The sequence below is a fragment of the Vombatus ursinus genome, unplaced genomic scaffold (genome assembly GCF_900497805.2).
Source record: "Vombatus ursinus unplaced genomic scaffold, bare-nosed wombat genome assembly UNPS02009573.1, whole genome shotgun sequence".
NCBI lineage: Eukaryota > Metazoa > Chordata > Mammalia > Diprotodontia > Vombatidae > Vombatus > Vombatus ursinus.
In genome coordinates, this window is record NW_020949351.1 from 20,321,361 (window position 1) to 20,332,189 (window position 10,829).

The 10,829-nt window shown below is 33.9% G+C and overlaps 1 pseudogene; it reads right to left on the minus strand.

Moving 5' to 3' along the window:
• Positions 1–1,212: 1,212 nt before the first annotated feature.
• LOC114036009 lies at positions 1,213–1,805 on the minus strand (annotated as a pseudogene).
• Between the last annotated feature and the right edge of the window lie 9,024 nt (positions 1,806–10,829).

A 10,829-nucleotide genomic window follows, 5' to 3' on the forward strand; every position in this document is an offset into this window, starting at 1 on the left:
GGACCTCCAAAGTGAATGATGTTCATACCTGACTGAAGAGTGATTCTTAATTTCTGTGGCTTGAAATGGTTTTCTCATCTGTAAAATGGGAATGATAATAAAAGTTATACTTCTAGCCTCTTAAGTGTTCTTGCATGAAAATGAGTCACAAACGTTAAAGTTGCTTTAAATGTTAATTATTATGATTATTTTTTATTTTCAAATATTTTATTTTTTTCCAATTACACATAAAAGCAATTTTAACATTAGTTTTTTCTTTAATTTTGAGTTCCAAATTCTCTCCCTCTTGCCTTCCTTTCCCCCCTAAATGAGAAGGCAAGCAATTTGATTTAGGTTATAGTTATGTAAAAAATATTTCCACATTAGTCATGTTGTAAAAAAAAATACAGGCCAAAAAAATACGAAGAAAAATAAAGTTTAAAAAAGTGTGCTTTGATCTGCATTCAGACCTCATCAGTTCTTTCTCTGGAGGTGGATAGCATTTTTCATCATAAATCATTTGGAATTGTCTTGGATCATTGTATTGCTGAGAAGAGCTAAGTCATTCACAGCTGATTATTGTACAATATTGCTCTTACTGTGTACAATATTCTCTTGGTTCTGTTCACTTCACTTTGCATCACATCTATAAGTCTTTCCAGGTTTTTCTGAAAGCATTTTGCTCATCATTCCTTACAGCACAATAATATTTCATCATAATCATATACCACAACTTGTTCAGCTATTCCCCAATTGATGGGCATTCCCACTATTTCCAATTCTTTGCCACCACAAAAAAAACTGTTATAAATGTTTTGTACATACAGTCCCTTTTCCTTTTTTAAAAAATCTCCTTGGGATATGGACCTAGTAGTGGTATCACTGGGCCTAAGTTTATGCACAATTTTATGGCCCTTTGGGCATAATTCCAAATTGCTCTCCAGAATGGTTGGATCAGTTCACAAAACCATCATTTTTTTTTTTACTGAAGAGCTTTTATTGAAAAAAGAGCTGTGGGCAGGAGCCAGAGGCCTCAGAAGGAGCTGAGGGCAAGAAGCCTCCTGAAGGAGGCTGGGGAGAACCTGCAAGAAAGGGCATCCCATTGGCCCCGAAATTAATGGTCCTGCATGAAAAGACAAATGCTTTGCTTTGGGAAGGGTGGCCAGGTGAGGGGGTTTTCTTCCTTTCTTGGGGAAGAGAGTCCAGTGCCTTCCACAAACCCCATGGCCCTTCTCATGCACTCGGAGCATACTGCAGAGCCAGTCAGTCAAAATAATTTTCCTTGCTCTGGTACTCTTTGCATCTTTCAGTTGTGACAAGTATCTGTTCATGAACTCCTCGGGCTTCCCCAGGTGCTAGGACTAGACGATGAAATTGATGAGGGTCTCTCAGTGGCTGCTGTTCGTGTCAAGTGCCTCTTGGAGAACTCCCTCTGCATCCTCCCATTTGCCCTGGGCCGTATAGCAGGCAGCTTGGCCATTGAGTAGGAACAGGGTGGAGGAGCACTTAGCCATCTCCCGGAAGATGTAATAGGCATCCTGCAGCTTCTCACCACTCATGGCCAGATTGACCCAGGCAGTGGCCAGCTGCGTCAGAGTGGTGCCCTCATCTTGCTCCTGCATCTTTTTTAGTTCCTTGTGGGCTAGGTCCAATCTCTCCAGCTTCAGGAGTATCTGCACATTCATGACCATGCACTCCAAGCTCTCCCCCTGGTGCAATGTATGCAGAGCAGCATCAGAGTTCTTGTCATGGAAATAGATGGAAGCAGCCATCAACAAGAAGGTCATATTGGTCACATCAACATTTGTGTCCCAATTTTTCCACATCCCCTCCAATATTTCTCCTTTTCCTTTTCTGTCATATTAGCAATGTGGTAGGTGTATGAGGTGGTACCTCAGAATTGTTTTAGTTTTCATTTCTCTAATCAAAAATGATTTAGAGCTTTTTTTTTCATATGACTATAGATAGCTTTGATTTCTTTGCCTGAAAATTGCCTGTTCATATGCTTTGACCATTTCTCAATTGGGAAATGATTTGCATTCTTATAAATTTAATTCATTTCACTATGTATTTGTGAAATGAGGCCATTATTAGAGACTCAGTTCTCTATGTATTTGAGGAATGAGGCATTTATCAGAGACACTTGCTGTAAAAAATTCTCCCCCCCCCCCAGTTTCTGCTTTCCTTCTAATCTTGGCTGCATTGATTTTGTTTGTGTGAAACCTTTTTAATTTAATATAACCAAAAGTATCAATTTTACATCCTGTCTTGCTCTCTATCTCTTTTTTGGTCATGAATTATTCTCTTATCCATAGATCTGACAGGTAAACTATCCTATGCACCCCTAATTTGTTTATGGTATCACTCTTTATGTCTAAATTATGTACCCTTTTTGGCTTTATTTTGGTATATGTTATCAGATGTTTATCTGTATGTAGTTTCTGCCAAACTGCTTTCCACTTTTCCCAGAAGTTTTTGTAGAATAGTGACTACTTGTTCCAAAAGCTTGGATCTTCAGATTTATTAAACACTAGATTACTATGGTCATTTGTTACTGTATATTGTGTGTCTAATCTATTCCATTGATCCACCACTCTATTTGTTAGACAGTACCATATGGTTCTGATGATTACTGCTTTGTAGTACAGTTTGACTTCTGGAACTATTAGGCTATGTTTCTTCGCATTTTCCCCCTTGATTCTCCGATTGTTTAGATCTGACTTTATTTGCGTGAAAAGTGTTTTTTTATTGTCTTCATAAAGTTCCTTGGTTTTTCTAGGCAGGTAGACTCTCAAGTATTTTTAATATTGTCTATAATTATTTTAAATGAAATTTCTATTTCTATCTCTTGCTGCTGGACTTGTTGGTCATATATAAAAGTGCTTATGATTCATGTGAGTTTATTTTATATCCTTCAACTTTGCTAACATTAGTTAACTAGTTTTTTAGTTGATTTTCTAGGATTCTTTAAGTATACCTTTAAGTATACCTCTTAAGTATACCCTTATACCACCTGCAAAGATCAATAGTTTTGTTTACTCATTGCTCATTTACTCATTCATTCAACTTCTTTTTCTTCTCTTACTGCTACAGTTACAATTTTCAATACAATATTGAAATTAGTGGTGATAATGGGCATCTTTGCTTCATCCCTGATCTTATTCAGAAGGATTCTAGCTTATCCTCACTAGAGATAATGTCTGTTGAGGGTTTTAGACAGATACTACTAATCATTTTAAGGAAAGCCACATTTATTCCTATGCTTTCTAACTTTTTAAAAATAGGAATGAGAGTTGTATTTTGTCAAAGGCTTTTTCTGTGTCTATTGATAAAATAATATGATTTTTGTTGTTCTTCCTTAGGGATATAGTTGATTATGCTGATAGTTTTCCTAATATTGAACCTTCTCTGCATTCCTGGTATATATTCCACCTGGTCATAATGTATGATCTTTGTGATATATTGCTGTAATCTCCTTGCTAGTATTAAAATAGTAATTATTTTTAATTTCTGTAAGAAATGGAATTTGAGGATAAGACAAACTATTCAGTCTTGAAAAGATATCTGGTGTTTGCAGCTGCTAAATAACAATGTTTGTTATATTCTTACAAAAGGAAAAGAAAAAGTGACTTTTGATTATTTTGACATTAAATTGCTTGTAGTACATGAGGGATTAATTATAAGACAGGTACTTCATTCTGCTACCTAAAAAAGCAAGAGTTTTAGAGAAGAGTAAATATTCACAATAGCATTTGTGAAATTGTGAGAATGTGACGTTCACCATGTCAATCTCTTTCCTTCCAAGCTTTTTTTTTTACTGTAAATTCACCTACCTCACTGAATGTGTCATCTGAGTGCACAAAACATTATAATTAGTGTATGTGTATGAATGACCATATAGGCCACATTCAATATAAGAAATATATATATAAAGCATGTAGTATATGCAAAGCATATATATATATATATTTCCATATATGCATATAGATGTATATATATTTATATACATATATTTTTATTTTAATGCATGTACACAAGCATTTACATGGTATGGCATATATACCATGCATATGTGTATGTGTTTGTACATATATACATATATGTAAATAATGTGTGTTTATGCATACTTATATAAGTTGTTCATTCTCTATGAATTTTTATTTCTTAACTCATTTAACTTATTTACTTTATTTAACTTATTTACTTTATTTCCTACTAATAACATGTTGGTTTTGTGAAGGGTGGAGGGTCCTAACCTTACATTGAAAAAATCTTCTTCCAATAACAAATGTCTCTTGCAGACACCCTCTAGGGATTGGCCTACACAGAATCTTTCCCAGCTAGATGAGACATTGTGATACAATGGAGAGAGCATGGGAGAGGGTGGTAGGAGATCTAGGTTCATTTTTTAACTCTCTCTCTCACTAATTATGCGAACTGGGACAACTCACTTTACTTAAAACCTTTATATGCTATTTTAAGGTTTATAAAATTCTATGCTCACAACACGGGAAGTAGGTAGCGTGAGTATGATTATCTCATTTTTCAGATTAGAAAACTGAGGCTCAAAGTGCCCAAGGACTTGCCCAGAATCATACATCTTAATTTATCATTCTCATCAGCCTAGTTTAGGTTAATAATATTTGCACTACCTACTCTACTGGGCTGTTGAGAAGAGATAATGTGTGTAAGGTGATTTGTGTCTTCCAAGTGCTATATAAATGTGAGTTGCAATTAATATTATTATTGAGCTTTGTTGATAGAGACTGGTTATGATACATAGCTGTGTAAACATATGAGAAAAAATACAAAGGAAAAGAAACAAAATAAACAGAACACCAATTAATTAATTTTCTTCCTCCTGTCTGTTATTGGAGTTGATGCAAAGGTGCTCTCATTGAACTTACAAAAGATCAGTTTCTGTCCCCATATTTTCATTCAATTATAAAAAGAAGTACAAAGACTACAGAACATTTAATATAGAAGAATAATGGCAGGATAGTGACTTATCTGAGCATTGTTTCCATCTTAACTCTATCAAAAAAGATCAGAAGAATGAGGTGAACAATGATGATTATATAAAATTTGGCATTTTTAAGAGACAGTTTAACCCATTATGATTATGCCTTACCTTAAATTTATTATAATCTTTCTGAAATGGCTCCAAGAAAAAAAAATCACATTTAATAGTTACTATATTTCATAGAATTTTTCTCTAGTGATATTAAGATTAATTTGGCCTTGATAAATATGAAATTCTTAATGTATTACAAGGATAGGTCGAAAATAAAGGCTTTAAGCTTGAATACTGAGGTTAGATTATAACAGTGGATGAAGCTGAAACTTGCAAATATCTTGGCACCCTCCAGGCAAGACACATGGAGCTAAAAACTTTTAATGCATTGGGTTTTCCTGAATATGTTAAGAGACCTACTGGCATACTTAAATCAAAGCTCAATGGGAAGAACACATTTAAAAGTACACTTACAAAATGTCAGTTTTAGTATACATTTTTACAACTGTAAAATAGAGCATAACAGATGTGGAAAATATTCTAACAAAAACCTATGCAGTAGTTTGACATTTTTTGGTGTTGTTATTTTGACCTTGACAAACACAAACATTAAAAATGTCCATATAATACATTGCAATTTTCTATTACATCCAGCTTGTATCTTATTTAAAAGCATATACTTAATTCAACATGTTGATTCCAAAGCTATACCAGTTGTTTGTATTTCTCTCTGGGTCACTTTCTGATCTCTTCTTTTGTGTATTTTTAAAATGCTTTATTGAGTTTTTTTTCTTTTTTCTTTTTCTTTTGGCATCACTGTAATTGGTATCCCTTCCTTCTCAGTACTCCACCTTCCCTCTAAAAAATCCTCTGTTATATCAGGTTTCGTAGTTAAGTAAATAAAATTCACACATTGGCCATGTCTAAAAATGTATCTCATTTGTCAAAATTAGTCTATCACTTTTCTGTCAAAAGGTGGGATACATGCTTCATCATTAATTCTCTGGAGTTATGTTCAGTTATTGCACGTGTGAGTTTTTAAATTACTCAGAGTAATTTTTTAAAAAATGATGTTGTAATCATTATATAAATTGCTCTAGTTATGCTCACTTCATTCAACATTAGTTCATACATCTTCCCAGGTTTCTTTGAATCCACCCATTTCACCATTTTTACATGCTTCAATAATATTCCATGACATTCATGTATCATAGTTTATTTAGGTATTCCCCATCTGATGGGCATCCCATTAGTTTCAGGCAGTCAATAAACATTTATTAAACATCTATTATGTGTCAGATATTGTGCTAAGTGCTGAGGACACAAAGAAAGGTAAAGGACAATCCTTGCCCTCAAGAAACTCACAGTCTAATGAGGGAGATAACAGGTGAACAAACGTGTATAGACATATTATATATAGACTCAATAGAAATATTTAATAGAGTTAAAACCCTACAATTAAGAGGGATTAGAAAAGGCTTCCTGTAGAAAGTGGGATTTATGCTTGAACTTGAAAAAAAACAAGGAAGCCAGAAGTCTTGATGAGAAAGGTGAGTATTCCAGGCATGGGGAACAGCCAGAGAAAATGCCCAGACTGGAGAGATGCAACAACTTTTTAAAGGAACAGCATAGGGGTCAGTGTCATTGCATCAAAGAATGTTTGGTGAGGTAATGGATGATAGTGTAAGGTATAAAGAGACTGGAAAAATAGGGCAATTAGGTTAAAGGTCAAAGACTAAATTATGAAAGTCTTTGAAGATCAAGCAGAAGATTTTGTATTTGATTCTGAAGGTGTCAGGGAAACCCTGGAGTTTATTGAATATGGAGATGATAGAGTCGGACATAAACTTTAGGAAAATTATGGTGGCAGCTGAATGGAGGATGAACTGGGAGTGGAGAGCCTTGTAGCAGGGAAACCAACCAGCAAGCTATTGCAATAGTCCATGCATGAGGTTATGGGAACCTACATCAGGGTGGTGGCAGTATCAGAAGAAAGAAGGGGTAACATCAAGAAATATTGAAAGGTGAAATCAACAGACCTCGGTGGCAGATTGGATATGGGTGTTAGAAATGGTGAGGAGTAAAGCATGACACCTAGGTTGTGAGCCTGGGGGCCTGAGAGAATGTTGGTTCCCTAGACTGTAATAAGGAAGTTTGGAAGGGGAGGTTGTATTTTTTGCGGGGGGGAAAGATAATGAATTCTGTTTTGGAGATGTTGAGTTTAAATGTCTGCTGTATATTCAGTTTGAGGTGTCTGAAAACCAGTTAGAGATATAAGACTGCAAGTCAGCAAAGAGGTTGGGTCAGGATAGGTAAATTTGAGAATCATCACAGAAATAATAATTAAATCCATACACACACACATAAATTATCCCATCTCTCTTTTATCTCTGTGGGGTATACATTTAGTAATTATATTTCTGAGTCAAAGGGTATATGAACAGTTTAATGACTTTAGGGTCATAATTCCAAATTATGTTCTACAATGACTGAATCAATTCATACCCTTACAAGTAGTGGATTTGTGTGTCTTTCCTCTCCCTTCCCCTCTAACAATTATGCTTTTCTTTTGTAATCTTTGTGATATAATGGATATCCTGTAGAACTTTGGAATTGTTGTTTTACATTTCTCCTATTATTAATGGTATGGAATATTTTGGTTGCTGATAGCATGTGTTTTTCCTTCTGAGAACTGCCTATTCATGTCCTTTGACCATTTGTCTATGGGGAGAATTGTTTTTGTTTTTATATCTTTGAACCAGTTTCCTGTATATCTTAGATATCAAAACATCAGAGAAATTTTCTGTAAACATAATTTTTCAGTTAACTGTTTTTCTTCTAATTTTAGTTTTTTTGATTTTATTTATATACAAGATTTCAAACTGTATGTAATTAAAATTGTCTACTTTATTTCCTATGATCCTTTCTATGCTTGTTTGGTGAAGACTTCCTCACCTATCCATAGTTCCAAAAGATATCTCCTGCCATGTTCCTGTCATTTGTTTATACTGCGAACTTTTAGGTCTGGGTTCTTTGTCCATTTGAAACTCATTGTGGTATATGGGGTGAGATTTGGTCTAAATTTAATTTCTACAATATATTCTTTACAGTTTGTCCAGCAATTAAAAAATTGAATAGAGAATCTTTATGCAAGTAATTTAGCTCTTTTGATTGAGCAAAATTGTGGTACTATGTTCATTTGTCTCAGGATCTTGTGTTCTTCATTGTTCCACTGATCAACTTTTCTATTTTTTAAAAAACCATTATCAGTCTAGATGATTACAATTTTGTACTGTAGTTTGAGATCTGGTACTTATAGACCCCTTTCCTTTCCATTTTTGCCCTTTATTTCCCTTGAGATTCTTTATCTTTTTGTTCAACCATATGGATTGTTATTTTCCTAGTTCTATAGGTAATACTTTGGCTGATATGGCACTGAATATGTAAATTTAAGTAGCACTGTTACTTTTATTATATTAGCAAGGTAAATAATATACAGTTAGGATCTCTTCAATTATTCATGTCTGTCTATTTCTTTAGAGGTTTTTTTTGTAGTTATAGTCATATAATTGTTGACTGTATCTTGGTAGAGGAACTTTCAAATATTTTACACATTATGCATTATGTTAAATGGAATTAATCTCTCTATCTCTTCCTGTAACTCAATCATCAAACCTTTATAAGCACTTGCTTACTATGTGCTAGTCACTGTACTAATGAAACACTGGGAATACAAGCAGAAAAAAAAAGTTCCTGCCCTCAAAAAGCATAACTTTGAATGGGAAAGGTATTGTCTAAAAGGAAGCTGAAAAGCAGAGGGACATAGTGTCAGGGGTTGGTAGAGTCATCCAGAGGAGTGTAGCCTAATGGGAGATGAAGAGATGACTGACCTGGGTACCTTCTTTAAATGGAAGTTTTGGGAGAAGACTTCTAGTCAAAAGGAAAAGACCCAGAGGTAGAGAGTACTTCCAAAGTGTGAATTCCAGGACTTAAGTAAGCTTCCAGAATGGAGAGGTCCCTGGAGCATGATGGAGAGGTCCAGAAGAGAGAGGCCTGTTGGGAAATGTTGGATTTTTCCCTAACATACTGAAAGACTGATGATTTGCCTGAGTTTATTTTATATTGTACTACTTTGCCAAAGTTACTAATTATTACAATTAATTTTTAATTGAATATCTAGGATTATCCAAATACAATGTTATATCTGAAAATATAATAATCTATAAAAAAGATGATCTGTAGAATATCATCTGCAAATTCTGACAATTTTGTTATTCTTTGCCCATCTGTATTCATGATTTTTTTTTCTTGTTACTGCTATAGATAGCATAGTAGTATATCAAAGAGTAGTCTAGCTATATTTTCTTTGGTCCCAAATTCTTCCCTTATTCATAGATCTGACAAATAAACTATTCCATGCTTTCCTAATTTGCTTGTGGCATCACCCTTTATGTATAAATCATGTATCCATTTTGATCTGGAGAGAGGAGTGAGGAAGGGATAGAATTTTGAGCTCAAAATTTAAAAAAAGTCAAAAAATTGTTTTAACATGTAATTGGGGAAAAACAAAATATTATATAAAATAATGAATGGTAGTGATAATGGGTATTTCTTAACTTACTACCGAGCTTACTGGAAAGGCGTCTGATATAAAGTAAGGTATGAATAAATTCTTATTGATCTGACATGACTCATATTAGTAATTTGGTTACCTCCTCTCTGGCCCTTGAAGATGTTACTATTCAGAAGGGATATCTGTCTTCACTCCCTATTAGAATGTAGGCATTTCATTCTTGTTTAGCCTTTCCTAACTGCTCAAATTTATTTATCTTTCTTCTTTTCTCTTAATTCCTATTTTTGCATTTCAGATTTTCTACTCAGCTCTGAGGTTTTCATTAGGAATATTTAAAGGTCCTCTATTCCATTTGAAGTTCAATTTTTCAAGTAATATTAAACTCATTCTTTCAGGTTAAATTATTCTTATTTGTAATCCTTTAGTATTTTTGCCTTTAGGAGTATTGTATTCCAAGATCTTCTTTTATTTTATATAGTTACTACAAAGTCTTGTGTTAACTCAACTGTAGTTCCTTTATATTTGCATTATCTGTCCAGTTATAATACACAAACACACATGCATATATAAATAAGTGTGTGTATATTAGACCAAGAAGCTCTGGAGTTTGAATAGCATTCATGGATGCTTTCCTTTAGGACTTTCTTTCAGTAGGTTAATGGTGGATTCAATTTATTTTAATTTTGCCCTCTGATTCTTGTAAATCTGAATGATTTTCATGAATGATTTGTTGAAATGTGTTAGGAAGGCTTTAAAAAATTTGGACATGATTTTGAGGGAGAATGATCTCCTGAAATATCTCTTGTGACTGGTTTTCTAGGTCTATAGTTTCTGATAGTTGATAGTTTTGGTAGTTTTTTCAGTCCTTTGATTTGTTTTTAATATTTCTTGCTGTCTGTTGGAACCATTGAGTTCTGTTTGATTTATTTTAATTTGTAGGGAGGTTGCTATTTGGGTAATGTTCTCCATCTTCTTTTCTAAGCTATTCCTTCTTCCAATTAATTTTTTAACTAAATAGTTTTTTTTCCAATTACATTTAAAGTTAGTTCTCAACATTCATCTTTTTAAGATTTTGAGCTCCAAATTTTTCTTCGTCCCTCCCTTCAATCTCCAATCCCCAAGATAACAAGCAGTCTGATATAGGTTATACATCTACAATTATGTTAAAAATATTTCCATATTAGTTTTGTTGTGAAAGAAGATTCAGAACAGAAAGGAAAAACCATGACAAAGAAAAAAAACCAAAAAAAAACACCTCAAAGT